Source organism: Prinia subflava, chromosome 9 (assembly GCF_021018805.1).
Source record: "Prinia subflava isolate CZ2003 ecotype Zambia chromosome 9, Cam_Psub_1.2, whole genome shotgun sequence".
Classification (NCBI taxonomy): Eukaryota; Metazoa; Chordata; class Aves; order Passeriformes; family Cisticolidae; genus Prinia; species Prinia subflava.
This window is the reverse complement of record NC_086255.1, coordinates 29,230,842-29,257,973: the sequence shown is the minus strand read 5'-3', so window position 1 is coordinate 29,257,973 and position 27,132 is coordinate 29,230,842. Positions and strand designations below refer to the sequence as shown.

The 27,132-nt window shown below is 42.2% G+C and overlaps 1 protein-coding gene across 3 annotated transcripts in view; it reads right to left on the bottom strand.

Annotated features, from left to right (window-relative positions):
- Nucleotides 1-27,132, bottom strand: part of ARID5B (AT-rich interaction domain 5B) — a 117,756-nt gene that overhangs the window by 76,617 nt on the left and 14,007 nt on the right. The window lies entirely within an intron of this gene.

The following is a 27,132-nucleotide window of genomic DNA, read 5'->3' as shown; positions in this document are numbered from 1 at the left end:
AAGCAAAGATGTGTCGCTCACCCTTCAAAACCAGTATCTGCAGGTCAGACAGGCCCTACACAGCTCTATGCTGCCTGTTCTAATAAAAACCCAAAGAAGGAGAGCGCAGTTTTCAGCAGACGCAACTACCTAAAAACCCTGAATCTCTCAAAAGGTCCAAAAGCAGCAGAAGATGTGGAATGATGAAAGAATAACCACAAAGAAAAAGAAACTGGGTCTTTATGACCTCAAAATCTTTAAGAGGAATCTTTAAGAGGAGTGATGCAATCAGAGCACCTTCCCGTATCATAGTCCAGCTGTAACCTGCCAAACACCTCCAAACTTCCAAGAGAACTGCAAGTGGCCAAGCAGCAATGACAGCCAACACCTACACCTCTGGGGACTCCCCAGAGGAAAGAACAGCTCTCCCAGTGAAATAACCCTCCTGGGAGGATTCTCCCTGGCTGCTGCCTGACCACTTCTCACACTGAGTTCTTTGCAAAGTCACCAGGCTAAGGACCACAGCAGGAATCCACGCCTCACAGCAGCAATCCCCTGTGGACTGGGTGCAGCAGCCGAGGAGTTCAGGTAGCTGCACCACTGGCACAAGGCATGCTCTAGCCCACCCTCTCTCCAGCGGTTAGGAAAGACTTCTCAAACACAGCTCTTCCAAGCCCCTCTGCTTTTTCATTCCCACGCTCTTTATTCACTCCAGTAAAGATACTTGGTATGCCTCAGCTGCCTAATTAATCACAAGACCTAAAAATATTAATCTAAGAATCGTATTTCTCTCACAGATAAATGCAGATACTGTAATGATTTAGCCACATGAGATGGGACAGGAAATCTGCGGTTTTGGTTTTAAATAAATTTGGGTAAATTATTGACACAACGGGGATACCTCTTTGTCAGCAGGACCCATGCTACTCATCCTCTCTTTGAGAACCCCCCTCTATTTGAATGCTAATGCAATCAAGAACAAAGGCAATGTGTTGCAGGATAGAACACAGTGATTACATTTATGTTTACCAGATAATGATGGTGTTAACAAGTTGCCTGTAATTTTGACATGGACGTTTGCCTGCCTGATTCTGCTTTTAAACTGATCAAAAGGCAAAAGTCATTTCTGCCAATAGTAAGAATAAAATGTACAGCCTTTCTGCATGTGTCAGATATTTCTCCCCTTTTAAGGAGACAGAGCTAATTCTCAGAATTTCATGCCACTTCCCCGGCCCTCCGTTTTCTGTCACAGTGCCAGCAGAGCATCAGCCTTTCAAAGAATTCCTAAGCTTAGTTTAACATTTGAAAGAAAGAGAATACTTACAAATCTACTGGAGATTGAAACTACTGTTCAACTGAACAGCAACACAGTGATTAAAAAAAAGAAAAAAAGACAGCATCATCTAATACTTAAAGCACATGGTTGAAAAAACATTTTACATTCGGTTATTTGGATCAGAGTTGTTCTACTTAATGGGGATAAACCCAAATATGCTGATCGATGACAAATAACCAAATATTCTATAACATTTATCTCACCAAATCACTTGAAATTCAAATCCTAAATCCAACTTTTGAAGAAGACAAAAGAAATTAAATATGAAAAAGTTTCCAACCAGGTATTCCACATCCTTTTTCAAGCCCTAATTCTATATTCAGCACCTCATAACTGCAGCTCCAATCCTGCACTCCCCAGGATCCTCCTGCACCTTAGGAAGTGCCTCATAAACCTTATGAGGTGTTTCTAGACTCAAAAGAAGAGTGACTGACACTCGTCATTTCCAGCTTTTATATAACCCTTCCATCCACAGGCCTCAAACTGCTTTATGGAGATGAGTAAAAATTATTATCCCCATTACACAGAGAGAGAAACTGAGACAGAGAGAGCTTAAAGGATTTATTTTACAGCATCAAGCAATTTAGAGTTAGCAAAGGGAGAGCAAAGAGGCCAGGCAGAAATTCTTGTTGGGAAATTTCTGGACAAGTGAGAGATCCCTAAGTTTCTCCAAAGGGAAGTGACTGTCGCTGGTGGCCCCAGCCAGCCTGCCTGCCTCCACCAGAGATGGGGCACGGACCAGGTGGCTCTGAGCCGAGGCTCCTCTCCTACCACAACCATCTTCCCTGTCCCGCACAATTCCACAGCCACTCCTTCACTCTGTTCAGCTGCTGCCCAGCCTGGATTATCTTCCCCTTCACCAAGGGTCTGCAGAGCAGCAGGTCACCCTCCTGCTGAGGGCAGTGACTGCCATGACAACAGCTGGAGGAACCCAAGGAAAGCAAGCTGACACTGGGATGTGGCTGTGAAACCACCTCCCTGCCTCCAAAATTTCCTTCTCTCCTTACTCCTCAGCTCATGAGCATGGGCCAGCCCATGTCCAAACGGCCATGGATGGCTACAGAAAAAACCACTCTGATATAAAAGGTTTTTAAACTGCCCTATTAGCTTTCTAAAGCAGATGGAGATGGGGGAAGGGGGAAACTGATTGTAGAAGGGAGCACATGCTGCCTGTCCTCTTGAATGTTCTGGGTCATGTGGACCATTCAGGTTGAATGTGCATCAGCTTTAAAACAAGTATTTATCCTCGTTGTCGTGGTTACCGATAAGAAGTTTCAATTCTGCTGATAACAAAAAGAAGAAAGAATTAAAAAGGGGAGGGGAGCTGAAAATATAATTTGGTAATATGACGAAGCCAACAAGAGGAATTAAATCACATTAAACAAGCCAATTGTACTGTAAATGGCTCTGCCTCTGTATTTGCTTTTACATCATCCAAGGCTCTAACATGGCAGCTGCTTCAGTTTTAACAAACAAACAGTAAAAATCCCTTTTAATAACGAAAGAAAATAATGATATACTTTGCTTTAGCTGAATTCAAACATAATTTGATTTTTTCCTGAGGTGAGATTTGCACAGGGAACAATCAGATAATAAGTGTTATCATTCTCACAGACAAAACGGAACCAGCACTTTGCAATTCAAAGTGCTATTTAATGCACTGTTTTCAGCAATCTCTGAACACCATCCAACATACCACTGAACTACACTTCAGTACTCACACATAAAGCCTCATCCTGCAAATACTTGAGCAGGGGGGTTACGCTGTGAACACAAGTACTACAGCTGAGGCTGAAGTCATACATTCCCTACAGCACCTTTGTGTGTGTGTGTGTGGGGGGGTGGGTCACATCCTCACATCCATTAACTGTCCCTACTCCACCTTCTCATCTCATCCTCTGTATTATTATTACTATTTCAATGATCACGTGTCTTGGTCCACCTTTCTGGTATGTAGCACGTAGAGAGAAAATACCAGAGAATGAAAAACTCTACTCTAGTGGAGAAACATGCAACTAGAGCCCCTGGCAAGAGAGGGGCACACATCTTTACAGCAGTGATAATTAACCATTGGAACAATGAGCTCAAAGATGTAACAGATTCCCCAACGCAGTGCTCAGGACTGAACCGTTTCTTCCTCAAGATATTCTCAGGACTGATGAATTTTAATCTCATGGTCTGTTATTTGTCTCCTGTGCTGAAGGGGCCCATGACAAATCCATACTTGTGTGGCATGAAAAACTGTAAAGAAGCATAAAGTCGCTGAGAGTTAAACTGAGTTACTGGGTTTAATATCAGACTAACCAGGTCTTCTGTCATCTCCTCTCTCTTTCACCTCTGCACACCATTCAAACATAAATGACAGACAAGGAAACGCAGCCCTACTTATAAGGGACTGATTCATCACCTCTTCCTTGCGGCAGAATCAACCGCCTTCATTTTCCACTGCACCCAGAAGTATGAGTCAAAAGCCTTATTTTGGTGTCTCACACGGGGCTCTTTCATTATCATTCTGGAAATTCGGAGGAACGGCGCCCTCCTTGAAATAGCTGCGGCAGAAGCTGCTGGTCCCAGGGCTGCGACACGAGGGGTGGAGGGTGGAAATGGTCCAGTGATTTAAACAGTCAAGCCCTGCTTTTGACGTTTATGCCCTCTTTGAAACCCTTAATGAAGTAACAACCCCGTTAATTCTTGCAGGGTATTTAATACACATAAAAACTGCATTATCTACTATTTACAATTTACTACACACAAGCAGTATCTGGCTCTGTATAAAAATAACAAGCTCACTGTAACCCTCCACTCCCCAACCATACTGCTGATTTCTTTGACACATGGAGAAGTGAGAATAATTACATTTTACTGAGTGCGGCTCATTACACTGATTTAAGTAAGATTTCCAAAGCTGTAAAAATATGCTTTTCAATTTCATTTGTTTCTAGCACTTCACTATGAAGACAGTTCGTAAAGCCTTCAAAAATCATCATCAATATAGACAAAAATTGTACCCTGCTCATGTGGACATTTGACAGAGGGATAATAGGGTCTAGAAACACCACAGTCAGATGTTGCTTTTCTGTTTAATGTTTCCTTCTGTGCCAAACATAATATAACAGACAAGTGTTAGAGAGACATGCAGGGGGGAGTCTGAATAGAGAGCTTTAAAAGAGGTCCTTAATAGAGAAGCTGTATGCTTAGTCTTCAACAATATTCAATAGCAATTTATTTGCAGCCATTTTCTCATGTAACCTTTCACACGGGAGCAGATAAGATAGAGCACAACACAATTTGTCAACTGCCAGATATGAACAAAAGAAACCATTTTTAATAAGCTTCAGTGGCCCCTTGTATTTGTTTTGCAACATGTTAATAACTTTTTTGGAAGCCAATCAAAGACAAGAAGAGAAAAAGAAGTCAAGCTAGGAAACAAAAATCACAGTTTAAGAATTTTACAGATAAACTCGTGTTATCATCTGCAGTGTAATAATGCTTAAACCCAGGAGTGGCACAGAATTTGAATCAGAAACATGATGCTTTTGCTTTTTTTTTTAAAGAGGAATTACAAAAATGCTAATGTCATATATACTTTTCCAAGAATTTGCTGTCCTCTATCTCATCCCAATGGAGCACATGCCTGTTCCCCAAAAGAACTTTACTCAGGTTCCCCTCCTTGCCAGTGAAGAGATCAAACTCAACATGCAGACTATGAGGAAAGGCCAGATGGGAGCTGCCAAACTCCAGGTCCCTGGCCCAACCACCCTGTACCACACTTCCCCAGCTACTTGGGAACCCTCACCTCCTAACTGAACTTACCTTATACCAAATAACCCCCAAACTGCTGCTCTGAAAAACAACATGTAGCCTTTTAATGTAGCCTTAAAAGCTGTTACAGGCATATGAGTAAGACTGTGGGTGCTCATAAGTCTGTGGTTGCTCATTTAATCCTATTCTCCATCACAACAAAGTAGACTGGAGCTGGAAAGGAGTAATAGGAAGAAGGTCTGGAAGAACAGGGAGCTAATTCACACCTCTGTCTAGGATACAAGGACCGAAACCTGAGTGATATGCAGTAAAAGACGAACAAAGTAACTGTGCCGAAATTCAGCAATGCCAGGGCCTTCCTGTGTGACCAAGGCCATATCATTAGGTATTCCTGGGGCAAAAGCTCTTATCTATGGAAAAAGAATTAGCTGCAGGCATGTGAGAGCTTGTGGGACAATTTCCCCTGATCCCTTCTCCTTCCTGCAGGCACAAGAGGAGAGGCAGAGAACCTCCTCATATTCGTATCTAACAATACCTGTGCAAAAATGTTTCTGCAGAACTGAGGTTCAACAATGGGTCCAAGTGCTCCTATGAGCCCTCAGTTCCATTTCTAAGGTAAGGGCCTTCTGATACCGAAGAAAAATCAGAAAGCACCAAAATCCCAGCAACATACGCTGAAAAAGCTGACAAAGTGTTCAGCAATTTCATTAATGTTATTAAAATAGAGAAAATTCCCTTGGAAAATTTCACACAGGCTTTCCCATCTCCCTGCAAATTACTCGCGGCCTGAGAGACGCGTGAGGAGCAAATGGAGAGAAAGCAAGCTTCTCTCCAGGTAATTTGGACTGAGTCCTAGTCTCACTGGTAGAAAGACCAGGCTTGTGGGCTTCAGCGAGAACAGGGCTGGGTTCTTTGAACTCGATTATTATGGCATCTCTGAGAGAGGTACAAAAGTGTACGGAGAGAGAAGATGCATCAGAGAACAAAAGAAGCTGCCGGTCAGATGACAACCCTCCTTGTTATGATGATGAAAAGACTCCCAGATTTCAGCAGACACACACCTGCAGAGTTTAGGATCCTATACCCAAAATTAGATTTTGCCTTCTAAGGACTTTGCAAAGGACTCTCTTATCCAGTGAAGGGAAAGAATATAAGCATTTGCTCTTCAAGAAAGAGGAATGGCTTTGTGAATAAGAAAGGGCTCCCTGTGATGGGAACATACCAACCCAGCCCCACGCTCCTCCTGAGAACTAATACAGGATTTCTCTTCCTCTTCTGCAGGACCAGGAAACCATCCCTGGAAAAGAGGAGAAGCCGTGCTACCTGAATGATCGGAAAAGGCCTCAGGTGGAGGCAGGGTGAGAAAGGATTTCAGGACAAGTTATGCCTATGAGCTGAGGAGAACAAGCAAGCATCCTCCCACTCTTTTCTCTAGGCAAACTCACTTTCCAAGTTTTCAGTGAGAGTGTTAAGTGTCTGGTGAAACTGCCGAGGAAGGGCTTGGCAGAACCCTGCCAATCTTCCAGAAACACCAGGCAGCTTGTGCTCTGTTCCATGGGCTTTGGTCCCACACCCAGCAGAAAGGAAGGCCCAAGTAAGAAACAATCCTAATACACTATCTGCTAGTCTGGAACCTGCTCTAATAATAGATAGCACTGTCTATTTCAAAGCTCTTAATGAACGCTAATTAGTCCTCGGGGTATTCCTATGAGGCAGGTAGACAGATAAGTATTATTTCCCCTGTTTTACATATGAAATAACCTCATCAGAGATGTTCTGACTTGCTTAAGGCCACCGAATGAGTCACTGAGCTCAGCATTCAGCAGGTCCCGGCTCCCAGACCTGTGCTCAGACCTCTCAGCCATACCTCTTTCACAAGTGCAAATCTTCATTTCAAACGTGGAGGGAGAAAGGAAGATCAAGGAGGGGTAATAACACTGGGAAAAATTTTCTCTGGGAAAGGAGCTTCCAGAAGAACAACAAAACAGAGCTATGTATCTACTGAATGCTAGATACCAAATCTAGAAAAAACAAGGAGATGAAAAACACACTGATACAAAATTGTATGAGTTTTTATTATACATTCTATTTATGCAGTCAGAGCTATTTATTGTGGTTCATAACCACCACTAATGTCAGTTTAGACACCTTTACATTCCTCATTTCTTGAGTGGTCAAAGCCCACAGCCCTGGCTGCACACAATCTATATGCTTAGCACATGCATGTAAGATATGTGCCCACACCCACAAAGCTACACAGAGGTGTTGCTCCACACTGGAAATCTTTGTGACTTCAGACATCTTGGGTAGGAGGAACATTATCAATTATCAAAGACACCAGATACTACATTCTCCTATCACCAGGCTGCTGCATCACCCACTACTTTACTGCTCTGACCAGTGCAGACAGAGCTGGGCAGATGACGCCCTAAACTTTTAACACTCCAAATCTAGCAAACATTTCCCACATTCCTGAATGTGCCTTTCAATGACTCCTTCCCTTTCAGCCCACAGCTCCATATCCCAGGGACACACAATTAAGTGAAGCAAGGTCCTTGAAAGAGGGAATGCAGTGTAGCAGTCCCGCAGAACATTCACCAATTGTTTGTGCTAAAAATAATAATTTTGCTTCCATGAGATTCAAGGACCAATCTCCAGGCAAAACATTACTTCTTTTTCAGAGGGAAAAAAATTATTTATACAGTGCATTACCAATCTCAAATGGTGATGTTTAAACACAAGTTTGATGAACTATATGCAGCATAATACAGCTGCTTTGCATTTTGATTCCTTTATTTATAGACCACAGCAAATTAATAACTCAAAAATGTTGTTCCAGGCAAAGTAATGGACACACAATAAAACTATTCATTTCCTCAAAGGTCACTCCAGGAGAAACATACATTGTTTCGAAGCCTACCAACAACGCTATTGTTCCAAAGAAAAGTGAAAATATATAATGAGCAGTTAGTGCATAGATCTGCAGTGGAGACCCTGGGCTAATTTAAAGTGCAATCTTAAGGCAATCAATCATACTCTAAAATTACTTCATTTTCCAAACTGTTTACACTTTTTAAGTTAGAAATCCACTTTCTGCTATTTCAACTCACGATTTACAGCTACAGATTTAGCCTGCCTTGGCGTGCTGCCAAACTCTAGTCATGAGGGAGCTAATGATCTGAACAGATCAGTGTTTTATAATGGAGAAAAGCGCATGTAAATTTCCAGCATGTCTGCAAGTAATCAAGGCATGCTGACTATAAATGAGGCAGCCTCACATTTATTTTAGGAGAAATATCGTAAAGCCCCACTTTTTATCCAGGCCAACAACCAAAAAAAAAAAAAAGAAAAACAAAAACAAAAAAAAAAAAAGAAAAAGAAAAAGAATCCTTTAAAAAGGTACTCCAAGATTATTCCAAATGATTCTAAATGAAACTGCCAGGCAAACAATATGTTAAAGAATAGTACAATAGCTAATTTCCTTTAGTGTTTCTATCTCTAACCAGATCATATCCTTATCATGGCAAGCTGGAACATTAAACTCGCTAGTTCATGGAATCAAAACACAAGAGTGCTTCATATTACATTATAGAAAAATGAGCCATTCCCTACAAACAAGGTCAGATTTCTGGAATGCCAAAGGTCTACATTTAAACAGAGATGGGAGGAGGGGAGGTTTTGCCCACTCCACTTGTTAAAAAACAGTGGGAAACTACACTAGCAATTCAAATTTGTTTTAATAGTTAAAACAGTAGAGGGAGAGCAAGAAGTCTCTTCAGAATTGATACTTAAATTAAGTATGATCTTTATTGTTTCATTACAGCGGCATAGCCAAATAATGACTTTGTGTTACTGTACAAATAATGCCGGATCCTCATTTTCTAATGGAAATAATTACTGTATTCTATCATTTTCTGCTTATCATCAACCTACACCCCCTTCCTGTGTAGGTAATGGGTTGTGGTATGTTTGGGGCTAGACTAAAAGAAGTTTCCGATTTTCTCCTGTTTTTAAAGGCCATACCAAGGAGGCATACTTTGACTCAAAAGCAGCTTTAAGAATGGAGCTATAAATATTCTTGTGTTGAACTTCATGAAATTCAATCCGTCATGATGGATATTTCTGTTGTAACATTATTACATGGCTAAATTCAATTGTATAATTGGAAAGGGCCAGAAACAATAAGCTGGCATTGCTTTGTTTCAGCATACTACAGATTTAAAATACCTGTAATCATAAATCAACATAATTACTTGAAGTTCTGTCACGAAGCAGAACAGGAAAAGAAAAACTAAAATAAACTAGCTGCTAAAGAATTTCATTTTACTTTCTCGAGACTGAGATTTTTTTCCCGGCTTTGAGTCTTACCACCGCTACAACTGGGAAAGTCTTTTCTCCTTTCCAGTTGCCTTGAAAGGCACCTCCTCCACAAAGATTTCACCTTCTTACAGCTTTCCAACACAGAGCTCCCTGAGGAATCCCTCAATCCCACAGGAGAGGGATGTGCCTGCGTTGGGACCAGGGTAACAGCGAGTCAGGCTGAGAGAGACCAAGCGACCCGAGCTGCCCACAGCCAGCCAAAGGGGGGACAGGGGCCAGCCCTGCCAGGGCAGTCTGTGCAGCCAGAAGCTCTACGGGGAGACTGCTGAAGTCCTTCCTTCCAGTGGGAGCAAAGTGAACTGAGCATTTTTTGTCCCACTGTGTTAGGTATTTTGCTACTTATCCACACAAATAATTTCCTAACTCCTCCCCAAACTCTCTGCACTTACCTCACCACTGGCAGGATCAAAACTAACTAGCCCTTTCTTCTCTTTTCCTATCCCTAGCACACATAAGCGAGAGCTGGGGAGCAGCTTTGATGGACGGCCCCTGGATGTGAAGAGAGTTGTTTCTTGTTGGTTTATTTTTAATTACTGCTAAGCAGCTGCCATTGAGAGCTGGACCTCAGAAGATCAATGCCCAGCTAAGGCAGGAGACCAAGCAGACGTGAGCACACATGTAGGAACACACCAGGAGATGCTTTGGGATGGACTGCTTTGTGTTACTGGGAGAGGCAAAAGCACTGATGGCAGCTGAAGAATTTCTTCCCTCCCCTCACCTGCAGTTAATGCAACCATTTTCCAAACCTCATCTCCACCTACCTTCCAGCCATGCAGAGCTTCATGCTTACTGGAGGCACAGGGCTACAGCATGACTGAAGTTAATATTAAAACATGGATTCCTCCTACAGCTCCCCTGAAAAAAAATTGATTCACAGAGACGGAGGTCTCCCAACAATCTCCTTGATTCTGTTTCTCTTGCCGCTATTACAGTTTTTTTAAAAGTGCTTTTTCTTCCTTCTTTCTCTTTTAATCTTTGTAGGTCTCAAACTATGCATTTTATTACTTCTGATACTTAAGTGAAGAATGTTAAGCCTTTCAAAAATACACTTTTGGCCAAATGCTTTATGGATACTGGAGCTCAGCAGCAAATACGGTTGCACGTACACGCACAGGAGAGACGTGCAGTTTCACTGGAGATGACTACACAGTCATCAGCACATGTCTGTGTAATCACCTTCTGTTTGTGTACACATACAGAGTAAACTGTACAATTACTGTAACATGATTAAAAAACTTCCTTTCTTAGATTCTCAACTTTTACTCTTTCACACTGTGAGATCAAATTGGAGAAGTAGCTGAAAACAGACCTGGATTTCCTTGGTCAAAGAATATAGGAAAAAAAAATATCCTTCTCTTTCAGTATATCCGAAAGAAGCAAAAAAGGGTGAAGAAACACATCTGGGGGGGAAAGGCAAGTCAACTCCAGCTCAGCAAAAATTTCTAAGATAAAAAACAACATAAATAAAAAGAAGATATATAGATAGGTGATGTGAACAATTCTTGAGAACAAAAAAGCATTTGATATCATCTGAGTTGGTGTCACAGGGTGGTTATTAACTGGCATAAACATGGATTTTCAGTCCTACTGAGTCACCCAGAAAAGCTGGCTCTCAAATAATAAGGCTGATGGAGCCTGACATCCAGCTCTACTTCTCTTTACTCCAGCTTGGAACTGTTGCACAATTACGATACAGTACGTCAGGATCCCATAAACAGAACTGAGAAAGGGAAAGAAAACATTTTTTTCCCCCACAAGTCAGGTTCAGTGCTTTTGCCTATTAAAGTAACCAAATATGTTTCTCTCTGAAATCAAAGCCAAAAGGCAGCATGCCAGACACAGTTAACAGATAAATCAATGTTCCTGAAGGGCGGGCTTTTTTGTTTTGGGGGGTTTCTGCCTGACAACAATCTTGTGGTGAGCAAACAGAACACCCACCACACATCTTGTCAATCTACTCACACGAAATAGCAAAGGAAATGCAAATACTTTTGAAGATCTAGGCACTGTTTGGAAAAACTTCATGTTCTAACCTCCCTGTCAAAGGTCATGGTTCTTGTAACCATGAAGTCTACAGCTATTGTAAAGCTCACCTCATATAAAATGTAATTGCAGCTAATTTATCACTAAGGTCATTGCATACTATCTGTGAGTTTGTAAACAAGAATGAATCACAGATTTCATTTCTGTGTCCCTTTCAAACTGGAAGACCTAACAGTTTTTTGCTCCAACATACAAAATAGTATTGCTTCTATAAACCTACTGAGGTCACCTTGCCAGCAGTTTCCATTTAATTAAACTGACAGCAAAACAGGGCCTTTGCTAATGTGATCCAGACCAGTCTGCCTTCGATGTAAATTCTCAGGCATGAAATTACATCTGAAACAGATACAATAATCCATCTATATCTTAGTCATGAGTTTAATCTATACTAAAATAACATTTTATTTGTCCAAACTGAAGTCTGTTTTAGAATTCAGTGATCTTTTCTTCTTTTTGCAGTTGAAGTTCAGGGAATTATTCAACTTCCATTCACCTTACAGTCAATTCTGAATTTTCTTCTCATCTGTAATTTACACATTCATTGTTGGTTTCTAGGTCATGGGTAGCAAAATGATCTCACATGTGAGAAACCAGAATCAGGACCTACTTCGAACTTTCACTTTCTGGAAATGAAATAGACTGGTGGCACTATAAAAGTAGTTCACAGCCACTTAAAGCAGTCTGAGTTGCATTAAGCTAACAGCCCGCCCTTTCACACAGATCCTTGATCAACTGGCTGTAAAGCAGAAAACTGATGAGATTTATAGGTACCTTCAATAAAATGGAGGTGGGGTTGTTTGTTTGTTTAATGACCCATAACATTTCACTCTCATCTAATCATTCTCATCAGTACTCAACTGATGCAGTAATTCCTACAATACCCAGGAAGAACACAATATGCAAAAGGACAGTTCCTGCACAGTAGCCACAGTGTTCAGGATGAGCAACTGAATAAACTGCAGGGTGCATTTATACCAGATGCAAGTGAGACGGGAATTTCTGAGAGATGCCAAGCATTTTGTTCCTGGCCCATGAGCTGCCTCCTCCTGCACCAGCATGAGGACAAGCCCAAGGATGCTAAACACTCCTTGCAATTCAAGCCTACAGTATCAGAGGGTGTGCAAACAAGAAGGAATGGTATCCACAAAGCAAAATCTGGAAAAGTCACAGCAGGGAAAGGGCAAACAACCAATCTTTCTTACTAAAGCCAGAGTGTGCCATAGCAAGGTCTTCAGTGTGACTCTCTGGTAGTTAATGACAAATAATGCTCTCCCAAACTCCCAACCTCACAGCCAAGCCCAGCAACAGTACTGGAGAAGCTGCTCTTTCTGCTGCTCTGTGGATTCCTGACACTAGAAGGGCACATCACCTGAGCTCTGCTGCACTGGGTCTCCAAGCTCAACGGGAATTACACAGCACCTAGCCAGCAACACAGGGTGACAAACCAGGACATTTATTCTGAGACACTACTGCAGGAAGGCCTGAGCTTCAGAGTGCCTAGCAGTGACTGTCACCTCAACATTTTGATCCTGGAAAGGAGAAATCAACTGTAATATGTGCAACTGCACCGCTGATACCAGCTATGCAGGTAAACTAATTGAAAAGAAAAGCTGGAAGCCATTCTGAAGACAGATTCTGGCTGAAGTTTTAGCACCAAATGAAAACTGAGGATCCACTCTGGTATAAATCTGGTCTCTGTGTTCAGGGTATCACACACAGGAGAGTTTCCTTTCTTTGGAGTCAGCAATCATTGGCATGGACCTGGAGTCACTTTACTGAGTGAAAGAGAATGCTGTTCCAGGGAGCCTGGCTTTCTATTTTGATTTGGGCAACCTGGCTGGTGAACTGACTGAGAGATGGACACGGTGAGAAATTCTTACGAATAGTTGGAGCAAAGATCTCAAGGAAGCACACAGAGAATTGTCCCACATGCAATCCATACAGACATGCTCTGAGGGAAAAGGAGCACAATGGAAACTGGAATGTAATTTTTTCTATGACTGCCATCCATTCTGTCATGTCTTGATAACCTTCAGTGATGAAGACAAAGTGCCCTGCCAGCCCCACTGAGCTTAAGGCACTCCTTGCACCACCTGTAACAAGGGCTTGTTTCCTGAGAGCTTGTGCTGCAGCTGGAGGTGCTACAACCGTAAGAAACATAAGTAATACAGTGGACAAAACCACTGCAGTCACCAGAGAAAACTGAACCACAGTTTATTTTCCAAGTTTCTACCCACCCAAACAAACATTTGCAAAACTTTTGTTACTTGCCCAACTAAAAACATGTGCTGCACAAGACGTGTTACAGACTAAGTAGGAAGTCTGCCACATGTCCAGCAAGGTATAGACAATGCTTTCAGTGTGTTTTTACAGCCTAGACAATATAATTTCCAAGCACGGTTGGTACAATCTTCCTTTTCATATAAGAACTTTATTTGCATTGTTCTCCTAAGAAGTAGAAAATTGAGTGCTTCCTTAAGAAAACTTGCCATACACTAAGTAGTCTGACATTCTTGAGAAAAAAAGAGAAAATTTAATTTTGCAGCAGAAGACAATGGTCAGACATTAGCATGATCAGAAATCATTACAAGTCCTTTTCTGCTTCACAAAAGTCCTCTGTTTTAGAACACCTAACAAGTATTCTCAGAGTAAATGCACATAAACCTTTTCTTATTGGTAGACCAACTTGATCTACAAGGTGATGAGGAAAAAAGGGTCTGATAGAGGACAGCCACCTCTCTTCTTATATGGTTGTTTAAAACTAGCTCTCTGTGCTTTCCTAAGCCACCAGAAAAGGCAAAGAGGTGCTGCTTTGTGCAAACACCCTACACAACTGGCCAGAGATGAGGGAATCACTTTTCAAGTTCATTTACATGGATTTGCTGATAAATCAGATCAGTCACAGTCTCTCAAACAGGCAGAGAAACTACTAATAGTTTCTTCTGCAGAGGGTGAAAAATGCTCCTATTCCATTTGTGCAAATATGCAGGGCTCACATTATCAAACACATGAATTCCTGTCCACACTCTCTCCGTCTCCCCTGCAGACCCTGCCATCAAAACAGCAGGGAAAAAATTGGCCTCATTTCCTGTATATTTCATATAGACCTAAACATTCTTAAGTATGTTGTCAGGAAATATATTTTAAGGCTGCTATGCTCACATCTGATCTCCTACTCTATGCTTTTAAGATATTAAATAGGCTTTACTCAATAAATCAAACGTTTTGTGCCTTAGAATCACATGGTATGTGAAGTCACCAAAGCCTAAGTCCTGCACCATTTGCATTTACTGTATGCAAGTCGGAGGGCCCAGGTCTGAAAAAAAAATAAAACATGAGCACCAACCCTCCCTGCAGAGAATGCTGACAAAAATCCCAGTGGTGAGGCAGAGAAGCTGCCCTTATTGCTGTCTCCAACCATCCTCACCGCTGCTCCTGTCCAGCTCTGCACCACCTCTTTTCACTCCATCATGAGAGCATCAAAGCTGGAAGTCACCAGGGAGTGCAGCCTTGGCACCCACGTCCTCAGTGTCCCAGGCTAGTCTGAAACCTACAGAAATGAGCACTGACCTCCCAAAACCCAAGTGGGATGATTATCCTGGAGCCTCTTTCCTATTGAGGGCTCTAATAGCTGGGCAGACAAAACAAAACAACTTACTCTCCAAAGTTTTCCACAAAGGCAGACAGGGCCTGATTTCCCTGCCTCTCACACTGCTGCAGGATGTTTCTGAACACCACAGCAGCAAGCCTAAGCCTGTAGTGCAGCATGGAAGAGTTACCACAAGAAAGAGAAATGCTCTCCCTACCTGAGCTGGAAGGCTCCTCCACAGGAAGGACAGCACAGGCAGCTGAGGGAGCCGAGCAGCTCCCAAGGGACACCCCCTGCCTTCATTCAAACTGACCAGGCCACCGAAATACCCGCAGCCTCCCACACACCAAAGTGCAGCATCTAACCTTTGATGTTTTACAATAGCACACAGGCAACATCTAAAACGCACTCAAGAAACACTGTGGGAACTGCGCCAGCATTTTAAGGAACGTTCCCTTTGGACATGAAGCCTTTTTTGGCCAAACCACTATGATTTTGTTTTAGTGACTCATTCGAATGGATTCTGGATTAAGGTTTAAAAATGGGATATTTTCTCTTCTGCTCCTGGGTTCACCTCAAGACATGTGAATGAAAAAATAGCAGTAAGAATATTAGGCTGGACTTACATTCACCAAGAGACACTAAATAGGGATCTACTAAATTTGTAAAGCTCAGCTGAAGTTACAAATATATAAATCTGAAAATACAATTCCTCCTAAAGTCAGGCTGGGCAAGGATCATAAAACTATAAAAAGATACTTTGTCCCTAAAGACTGTAAGAAGCTAATCATTAGCCTCCTGTTTATAGTGGTTACCATTTTATTACATTATTATGATTTTTTTTCTGAATGGATCATTATTCTGATCTATTTTTCCTTTGCAGAGACCTGGATATTTACTTCTACCACACAGGTAAGAAAAAAAACCCAGCCAGTGTCTCTAGGCAAAGTGTTTGTGAAGACAAAGACACTTGCCAAATTGAAAACAAACAGACAAATAAAGTGTACATAAATTCATGTTTGACTTATATTGGGCATCTGGAAAGGCACACATTTTCTTTGGAAAATTTTTCTTCCAGTTTTTCATACAAATGACAGTAAAATATGTACCCAGTAGCAAACTGAGAGAACTAAATATAAAATGCACTTTCAGACCACTTGCACTTTTTTTTCTTTTTAACTTCTCTTTTCCAAGGCGAGAGGGGAGGAGGCAGCTTGTACCAATGTTTTGAAGTACTGTAAGTTCTTTTGCCTTTTAACAGAAATATGTAAACAAGGTGTATGACTGTAGGGTAATGTTCTAGTCACAAAGCATTCAAGAGCCAGAGTGAAGCTATTTAAAGAATGGAGTATTCAATTCCTGAGGCCAGATGCTAGTATAAATATGAAACTATGTTCACACTGCAGATTAAATTATTTTTAGTTTCTGCGTTTGAACTGCCAAAATTATTTGGGTTGGTTTATTTATTTTTTTACTGTACCACAGAACTTACAGGGCCACATTTTTATGTATCTGAACACAGGATTAAAAACACAAGCCTAGAAGGACTTTTCAATCTATTTTCTCTGTGCAACAAGACTGAAAGGGCATAGCGACCAACACTGCCACAAGTAAGGGTCATTCAGGCAGTAAGAAAACTAAAAATAAAGATGGAGCTAAAGCATTTGAGATTCTTGAAATAGATTTTTATAGTAACTTCTCATTTAATTTTTCATCCCACAAAGCTTTTAATTTGGAAATACTCAGTGTGAAAGAAACTGGAGACTGTGGTTTCACAATAATTAAAGAGAAAAACATGCATTAAGATTGCATTATACCCTGTCTACTGGGTTTGCCAGAAGAGCTCACACAGATATTGCAAAGAATATCAAGTTAAAGTCACTAGTAATTAACAAAAAACAAATAATCAATAATCCCATGACCTTGCCATAGCAAAAAGCATGGTTGAATTCAAGAGAGAAAGACAAATAAACTGGCAGTGATCAAAGCAAAGCGAGGTTCAGTGACTAACTGGGTGAGGACCTATCACTGATACAGAAAAGCCTACAAATCACCTACAAGGCTGCCAAGGACACCCCTCTTGCTGATGGCCACCTCACTGCTGTTATTTTTTTGTTCCCATAATTATTTTCTCTTTGTTTCATCAGCTGACAAGGATGGAAGGTCCACGATATATCTCAAGGATGTGATTCACCTACTGACAGAGGGTGAGTCCACCAAGACTCAAAAAGTAAAACAGGAACCACGTGGAAGGACATAAATGAAGTCACAAACCCTTCCCACTGTGAATACCACCAGTGCTCCCCTGGCAGGCCTGGATGTAGAGCCAGGAAAGGGACGAGCAGAAAGACTGCAGCTTGGTCAGTCACACTTCCTGCAACCCTAAGGAATGTGGGATCACTGAGCAGACTTGCTCTGCACCACACTGCACGTGTGTATTTTGCCAATGAAAAGGATGAGGCCAGTAACATGGCACAGCTGGCTGGGGGAACACGCTGGGAGGGGAGGAGTCCTGAAGCACCGGGCTGTGATCCACCCAATATTGGGATGTGTGAATGACACCAAGTTCCTGCAGAGGCTGTCACCACCCCCACTCAGCAAGGCAGGGGACACCTGGCTGAACTACACACAGGTGCTGTGGGACATGCTGAAAGCTGAACATGCTCTGGAGTAGCACGTCAGGCTCAGCCCCAGTTCCTAATCAATCATTCTTATTGGGCATGGATCTGGTATCACAACAATGAAGCCTCCTTCTGGAGGACAGGCTGATGATCCCAGCCTTCCCCGCATATTTTCAACAGGCTTTTAAAATGCGCTAGCCTGCACTTTAAAGAAACCTGGGACCAGAACATCTGGGCTTTGGTTGTTTTGTTTCTCAGTAATAAAAAGTGAAAGAAATGAAGCAGCTGTGGATAAAACGTTCAAGAGCACAGCAGCAACTTTGTCCTCCTTTACCTATATTCCCTTCATGAGCCTCGACCACAGGATGTGGGGCAACATGGAGGAGGAGGACAAGAGTCACTGTTTCCCACCTTTTTCTTAAATGAGATATTCGTTACAGGATCCTTGAATTGTGTGGGGATCTATTCCATTCATGACACACATGCATAACTCCCCTTGGCACTAATGGGAATGACGAACGTGTTGAGAGAGGAGAATTGCCCCCTAAAACTGCAGGAGTGTGAACAAGGTTGTAAATATATCTCAAGGTTCTGGTAACATTAGAAACCAGCCTAGCGAATTTCTCATGGTTTATTATGATATCACCAAATCCCCTCTATGTATTTATAGCCTTGTAATTCACAATTATTCTGGGTCCATAAATGTTTCTGGCATCTGAATGTAGAACTGATACTATTATTTCACATATTATGGTACTGTCCGTGAATGCTAAATTTATTCCAGCACAGACTCCTGCAGTTCATTCATCAGATATTTTATGCTACTGTTCTTTTAATGATTCATTTATCCCTAGTAATATTTGTATTCTGAAGTGTGGCGTCTCCAGCCGACAGCACAATTCAGCTCTGCTGAATTATCTTTTTCTTTCACAGCATAACAAAGTAGAGCACAGTCAAATTGAAGATGGCCTTTAGTACACTGTCAGAACAATACTGCTTACCAAGCATATCCAGACACATTTCTCAAACCACATGTAATGCTCTGGCTGCCAACATGCTCATAAAGTCATTAACCGGCATCTTAAAATGAGGGTGTGATACATATATTTAAATGTTTAGGAAAATCAAATGTGGGCTCTCCTAGAAGCTTATTTTGAATTTCAGCTTCTACATATATCAACTATGCAGCACAGCACAGATGTAAAAATTCACCTTAATTTTTCACAAGCTGCTAAAATATACTCCTGCTAAAATCATACACATTACCTATCACTAACGAAAGCTTCTTTATGCCATTAACTATTTGCCCTTCACAATGTTACAGAGCAAGACAGACTCATGCTGAAGGTTTGAAATGCTGAGGATTCATTTTTACAAGCAAATTATTATTAGCAGTAATATTAAGGAGGAACTTACTTTACACGGTACAGATTTTACTAAATGAAGTAAATAAAGGTTATGGCACAAGGTTCCCTAATACAAAACCTACCCAGTAAGTTACAATTCATGCTGTTACAGTTTTTAAATATATGCTTTCTTTATCACTCACTCCCACAAACCACACTCCAGTTTATACACACACTCGGTTTAACCGTTCCCTTCCCAAACGTCCTCACCTATCAGTGCTCTCATCACACAAGGATCACCAGGCCAGTGAAGACAAGCATGACCCAAATTAACCAAAAGGGATTAAGCAGTCAGAATTGATACCGAGACTCTTAAAACTCGGTTAACAAAGGCAAAGCTGCCAGAACCAGTCTTCCCCCGTGTACCCACAGAGCCCCTCTTGGTGCTCACAAAGGTGATACACAGGCTGAGGAGATCCCTGGGCTGGGGAGGCACATTTGCTACTGCCCACTCAGCTGCTTTAGCCAAGCCCCTTCCCACAATCTTGTCCAACAACCTTTTCTTTCTTGTGTTCCCACCTCCCACCTTCCCTTGCTTGCCCAAGCAGAGGTCCACCTGGGCAAGCTGAGGGGCTACCACCTGCTGTTGCTGAGATCTCCGTAAGTGCTGACATGGCCATTCACTGACAGCTTTTGCTCCTGTGTGCCTCTGTCCTACCCAACAATTTCACAGAAAGAAGAGAAAAGGAATAAAAAGCAAGTCTCCACCTTCAAGTCCAGATGCACAAGGATGTTCTTTCTGACAATCTCCCATAACACAAGACAGGTTATCTATAAGAAGATGAATATTTTATCTCAGAGAAAAAGTACTGGCCTTTCTGCAACAACACAGTGAGAACCAGACTGGGATGCTTAGGCAAACAGATAATGAGAAGCCAGTCTGTGGCTATAAACAAAGGGCCAGTTGCCTTTCTGGGCATGGGAGTAATAAAGAACAACTCAAGAAGACTTGGAAGGCAGGTGGTGAATAAATCTGGTCTGGATTTTCTCCTTCCTTCTACATGGGAAATGAAACCCAGATCTGGCCATGGTATCAGCAGCATCCACAGAAGAGCCTGAGCACCTCAGCACGGCTGCACAGGTCACAGGGCAGCATGGGCTGCTGTGCAGACAGAGTCAAAGATGACCGCAGGACTCTGGGCTCCAGCAGCACAGAATCACAGCACAGGAAAGCAGCCAGCCAGGAAAAAGAGATGTCCTTGGTGCCCACCCAGCTATACCACAACATTACAGAGGTGTTGGGTTTACAGATCTTGGTACTCAGCAAAATTTTGGCTGGCTGTGTGAAAAGGATATAATGCAGAAAAAAAAAAGGCACTGGTGATCTATGAGGGATCACCACATCTAGCCAGCAACCATGGCACACAGAGGGGACCACTGATCACCTCCTTCCATGGTGCTGGGCAAGGCAAGGGCAGCAACACAAACCAACAGACATCCCAAACTGGGCCCCCCTGGGACCCAAAACCAATATGGGCAGGAATGGAAGACAGAGAGAAGGCTGGGGAGGAAAACAGCACCCTCTAAATCAATGATTAAAAAAGAAAAAAAAGGAAAAAATCATCCACTGAGATAAAGTCAGATTCGGAGCACAGCAGCACTGCACCAGGACACAAACGTTTCCAGTTACTGGAACAAAAACCCATGGTCAGTAAGAATTAAATGCAAGATCCAACAGTGACTAGAAGGGAAAAAATCCTGGAGAGCAGACACATGTGGATTATTACACAGCCTGGCAAGGTCAATCCCGGTGCTAAAAACAGACAAAAATAAAAAAAGCCATAAAACATTTTTAAAGGGACACTATCCCACACTGGCTGCTTTGACACTGTCTGTGAATGGTCCTTATTTTTTTATCTGCTTATTTTGTAATTATGTAGGCTATGCTGTTCCAGCCAGAGGCTGCAACAAAACTCTTATTGATGGTGCCAACTGCTGCAACTTCAACTTTAAAAGAACGTGGGGCAGTTCTGTAGCTTCACAGGCAGTAAAATTTAACTCTTCCTCCTCTTGGTTTGCAGCAGTGATTCCTTCTCTGATGTTTCTGAATAGACCAGAACTACAATTGCAAATGGCAGTGCTCTACACGAACAGCAAAGTGCCCTGTCATACCCATACATAATTGAAAATGCTGACACTGTGACAACTGCTATCAGCACAATTCTGATAATCATGTTAGCTTGTTCCTGCTGCAGGAACAGGGTGGGTGGTGAACAGCCACTGTGAGTAAGGGGCTACCAAGAGGGAAGTTACCTGGGATTTTTACATTTCTCAGCAAAGCTTCCACATTTCTAAGAACAAAATACTCGCATCCTCAATTTCCAGGGGTGATGCTCTTACTCCCTTTTTATAAAAGCTAAAAGGTGGGTCAAAGCTTGATAAGAAATCCAAATCTCTTTGATAAGGCATGCTTGAAGTTTGAGGTGTGCAGGTTTAAAACTCCTTTCAAAAATCACAAATAGATGAGGCTCAACACAATCCAGTGGTGAGTGAAAGGCTTCCATAGCCAGTGCTGTATATTAAAATGTTTCTGTCACCCTCATACACTTCCTTTGTAATGAAGTAGGCTCTCCCCAGGGAAAGGAAGAAATTAACAGCACTTAAAACATCCCAGCACTGCTCAGGCAAACAGGTGGCCTCAGGAAGGACAGACAACCTTGGAAGGACTCCATCAACCTCCTTCCAGGGAGGTGAAGGAAGATGCAGAGGAGAGCAGCAGTGGCTCAGGAAAGAAGGGCAACTGAGCAGGGAGAGCCCCAAAATGCTGCTGAAGACAGGGTCATCTCCAGGACTGAATTACTGGAAGTACACTGGACTTAACAACTGCACCACCTTTCAGCACTTAAAAGGCAGCCAACAACTGAAGCCAACAAGCATTTGTTAAACCAACTGGTTGATCGAAAATAAAACAAATATTTATCTCTCTCTGTCTGCTCAGGTCATCTCTGATTCCAAACATGTTAACACCAAAGGTAAGCAGTAATTAAATCTAAAGGTGTTGAACCAAATGAAGCCTTCCTGCTTCTCTGAACAGTCACCCCAACAGAGCTTCCTGCTCCACAGCCTGCTGGTGTTCTTGTGCTGCTGCAGCGGTGCTGGCATGTGCTATAAGCTGAGCAAACACAGAACAAAAAGCCAGGCCACAGCCTCTTTTTTCCCAAGGGAGCCATCCTTCTCCATTCAGGCTCCATGGAGCACAACAGACGAGTCATGTAATAGCCTCATCTACGGCAAAAGAACTGTATCAACTGGGCTGGTTAAAATGAGTTAGAGAGGTCACTCTGACCCACAAGACAAAAAACAACATATAGTGCACAAGGGCAGAGAGGGGAAAATGGGATAATGGGACACTTACAGGAGCTTTATCAAGATCAGAATGGCATTCAGCTAGGGCAATGGGGACAGGAAGGCACAAGAAGAGGCAAAGAGTCCAGGCAGAGAAGAATGGGAGGGGAAGAGAGGCATGACTCAGGCACAAAGTATGCAAAGTGGCCATACTCTAAATAGCTAACAATTAGTTGGTCAGAAAATTATTGCATCAAGTGATGCAGGTGAGCCTGAACTGGGCAGCACGCGACAAACAATGAAAAAGGAGAGTCAGCGTCAGATCAGAAGGCACCACAAGTGTCTGAACACGCTACAGCCGCAGATGATCAGGTTTGATAATGTCACAGCTTGACTATGTTATAACTTGATAATCTTCATCTGGTGAAGTCACTCCTGCTGGAAGGCCACCGGCAAGGGAAACGGGAAGGGCCACACGACAGCCCAGAGCCCACCAGGGCTGGGAACCGTGCGCTGGGCACCTTCTGAAAAGACAGCTCACCCCTACTCTGCCTCTTCTTCCAAACTCACTGCAGTCTGCTGTGGATCAGCCAATCTGTGTGGCAACAAGATCCAGCAAGGAACTGCAATCTTCCGAGTGAAGATATGCAAATTATGAGACTGGTACAGATGAGAAAACAAGAGGGTGACCCAGTCCTGCAGCACCCAGCTCTGCCCAGCAAGCTCCTCTGGAGAGTTCAAAGGAGCTGCTCCAAGAGAAGTAGGAAACAACTGCTGGAAAACCACCTCCAGACTGGAAAAGTGAGACTGCTAGAATATACACCTCAGCTAGGGGCAGTAGCCGATTTTCCTGGGTTTCACAGGGAACAAAGACCCTGATTTTATACCCTCAAACGCATGACTGTGGGGAATGAAAGACAGGACAAGACTCACTGCTAAATTTTCTTTGGGTTTCCCCTTGTTGGACCTGAACAAACAAATTAGTGCAGCAAAACCCCTTCAGTCCGCCAGCACCTGCTCATCCCATTACTAACCCTGCCAGTGCAGGAGCCTTAGCCGCTCATTTTGGAATGATGCACAGGATGGATAAACAGAGCAGCAATGCCAGCTTGGGGACCAAACCCAGACCTGTGTCACGCCAGAGGCAGAGGGTCGCAGACTGCCTGGCTGTGGCAGGCACCTCCTGGCCCAGCACAGGCACAGGGGCCATTTGTTTCATGGCCAGAGCCAGGCAGCTCTGCAGCCCAGCCTAACCCAAACCAACAGGGCCGGTGAACACTTATATCAGTCATTTTTCCCTCAGTCTCTTCTCTCAATTTCAGCTCTGACTCCTCTATCTTTTATTTCTTTTTCTAAAGACACGTTTAGAGATGAAACCATTCATAACTGCCTATCCACAGACAGTTTGTGGCAGCATAATTGACAATGAGTCTGCAGCAAAAATGAAAATGCTGTTTTAATAACCTTGGCCTAAAATACATTCTGTTGTATGCCTCAAAGGGTTTCAATAAAAAGTCAACCTGTAGAGACATATTTTCTTGGCTTAAACAACAATCCAAAGCATATAAATGTAGTCCAACTATAATGACATATTTATAGGCCAATAAAGCTTACACTGCAGCTTTCATACTTCACTTAAAGGAAGTCTCTAAGAAGCAATGTTATATAAAATAATTTGAATTCTTTTCGAACTATAGCCCAAGGAATACAAATATGCAACTTTGCCATATTTAACCGATAGTGTTTACATTGCTTAGTTGTTAAACATTTTGTAAAATGAAATAATTCCTCATTTGGTGACTTCCCACTGGTTTACCAAATAAGGGTACACAAGTCCATTTATTACAAAGAAAAATTCCCTAAATAATTCTAAAGACAAAAATAAATAACTAGCGGCCTCAGCAGTGAATGATTTTATCAGACCAATTCTTCTGGAAAAACAGGTTCTCATGTTCATTATGAATAATACATTCCTGAGCAACTCTATTTTTATATGCTGCATTGTTGTTACTCTTTATTTTTCCTCAACATTTGAAAGAAATATTCAGAAAGCTATAAATAGTCTTAATACATAAACTGCTAGCATTCAGTATTGACATATTTGTAGAAAGGGACAGAATGTATAACATAAATATCTCAACAGGCAGAAAGAAATAATTCTTAAAAATCATTTTTCAGGCTGAAATCTCGAAGCTCACACAAAAAAATGCTATTGCGAGATCTTTTATTTAATACAGTCCTAAGGAAAAGTTCTGCATAATTCACTAGTGATAAAAACAACAGCATTTTACAGAAAAAAAACCCCAACCAACAGTTTCTGCAGAAAAGAAAGGTGAAAAGAAAGAGAGAAAAGAAAGAAGAAAAAAAAAGATAAAAGAGGGATGAGAACAAAAGAGAAGAAAGAGAGAACAAAAAAGGAGACACGAGTACCTTGCTTGACTTAGGGTCGACTTTCATTTATAGGTTCATGGTTTCTACTGGTTGTGGATTAACCAGGTGTTGCCTTAGTTTTGGCTAAGCAAGAGCCACTGAACACATGGCACAGGGTGTACACGGCTCACATGAGGCCTCACACTGCCTGGTTGTTGTTTGAAGCTGCCCTGCTCCCAGCAGCAACGTGTTTAATTAAGTATATTTGCACAGTGACACTTCTCTGCTTCTCTATCAGCCATGTTTTCATTTCATCCGGGTTACTTCACTCCTCGCCACTTCTGGATAGTGGGTGAAAACTGATTTTGTTTCTCCTGTAAAGTTTTTTGAGCTCTTTGGTAGGGGTATAATTTCCTATTACCTTCTAGAACTTGATCCAAAAACATCTAGTAGGAAAAGCTGCAGCATCTACTCACTCTATGGGATTTTTCTGTAATGGAAACATGCCATTTCATAGGAAAAAAGGAGTCCAGGAGATCATGTTGTTTATCTAGGCCTTTTCAACACCTGGTTCAGCAACTTCCTCATCTCCAGCCAGGGTTAAACAGCAGCATCATGTGAGAGACCTTTGCGTGACAGCGCGCTGTGTCCCTTTTACAGTATACAACCCTATTGTAAGAGGAAGACCACCCCATCCCACTGTGCTGGAGACCTGCTGCAGAAATTACTGCTGATGAATCTTTTGGTCACTGCTCTGTTGGTGAGACACTGAGTGTTGGAAAAGCTCTGTGGGCACACGTCCTAGCAGGCAGTAAAGCTGCCACTGACAGCAGAGAGGAGACAACGCCAGCAGCTCAAACGCCTGGGACACCGCACATCTCGCTCCTGCCTTTGCTTCCAGCTAGGGCACGACAACCCCCTGAGCAAAGTCAGCCCTGACCAACCCCTCAGAATGAGAGAAGTAAATCCTCTTCGTCCCGTTGGTGCTCAATGCCACAGATGAGACATACAAACACCAGAGCTCATGGGCTGCCTACAGGACACCAACTAGGGCTGCTGCACAAGCTTCAAAGATCACCGCTCTGAATTTTTATGTCAGATGCAGGAAGCAAAATAGGATTAAATTCTTGGCTCTTTCAAATGGTAAAAAAAAATCACCTCAATACTAGATCTAGGAAATTTCTTTGATTCCCTTAATAGGCTGGATCAATTGTCTATATCAATCTATCTAGGCAGCTATGGGTCTTTGTGAACCTTTGGTTTCACTCCTGTCAACCAGTCATTATGAAGATGAAAGCAGTCATAACCAAACATTAGCCAAAATTCCCTTTTCTACTGAAAAAAACCCCAACCCAACAATAAAGCCAGAGCCACCAACTGAAAATGAGCAACATCAGAATGTGGGGTTATCAAAATTATACCATATAGTTTGCATTCCACGAGCATTTTCAGTATAACCCCTACTTTGAAAGGCTTAACATGCAACTATAAGCTTTGGGCTTAAAGATAATTTTCTCTGGCTCCTAGGGTAGATAATAGCAATTTCATAACTTACCACAAGGATTTTTTTTGTTTGTTGAAAACAAAAACAAGAAAACATTAGCACACAAAAGTTCTGTCTGAAAAACATTAAGATTCTTGTGACACAACAAACAAATGCAAATAAATCTAGTGCATAAAGAAGATACCAGGGCAACAGCAGAGAAAATTGCTGCATGTAATTATGAACTAGAAGAAACCACAGAAAAAAGCAAAGAGAGAAAGAATTGCATGGCTTATTTTTTTCCTGGACATGCAGTAAAAACAAGATCAACTTCCAATTATACTTTAATCTTCCAACCTACATAGCTAATGGTAAAATGTGAGATTGACATAACCACTTCACCATTTGATAAGATCAGAAAAATTAGATGCAGAAGACAAATCTTCCAAGACAGATCTTCAGCTTCACATAACTTGGCTTTGATGCCAACCCAGTCATGACACTACACAACTGAACTTGGCCCTGCACTCCTGCTCACATAGATACAAAAGCTTGTCCTCAAATGTGTCAGGCTTAGCTTGTAATTTCTTACCTTTTCACACATTATGGCCTAAACTTGATGCTCTTCAAACATGGAATATTTATTAAAATTTGGCAGGAGAGACAAATGTCCCTGGTGTGCACTTCAAAGTGCCATCTCTGACAGCTGTTACACGTGCCAGGTCCTAACACCACAAGCAGGCACGCCTACCCACAGGAGACCCATCTCCCTTGGACCTGGAAAGCCACCACAGGTCTCATAGGTGTGAGTGCCTGTGCAGCAAAGCAGCCCCACAGCTGCAAGCCTGTCTGCAAACATCCAAAGCAGCAGAGCTAGC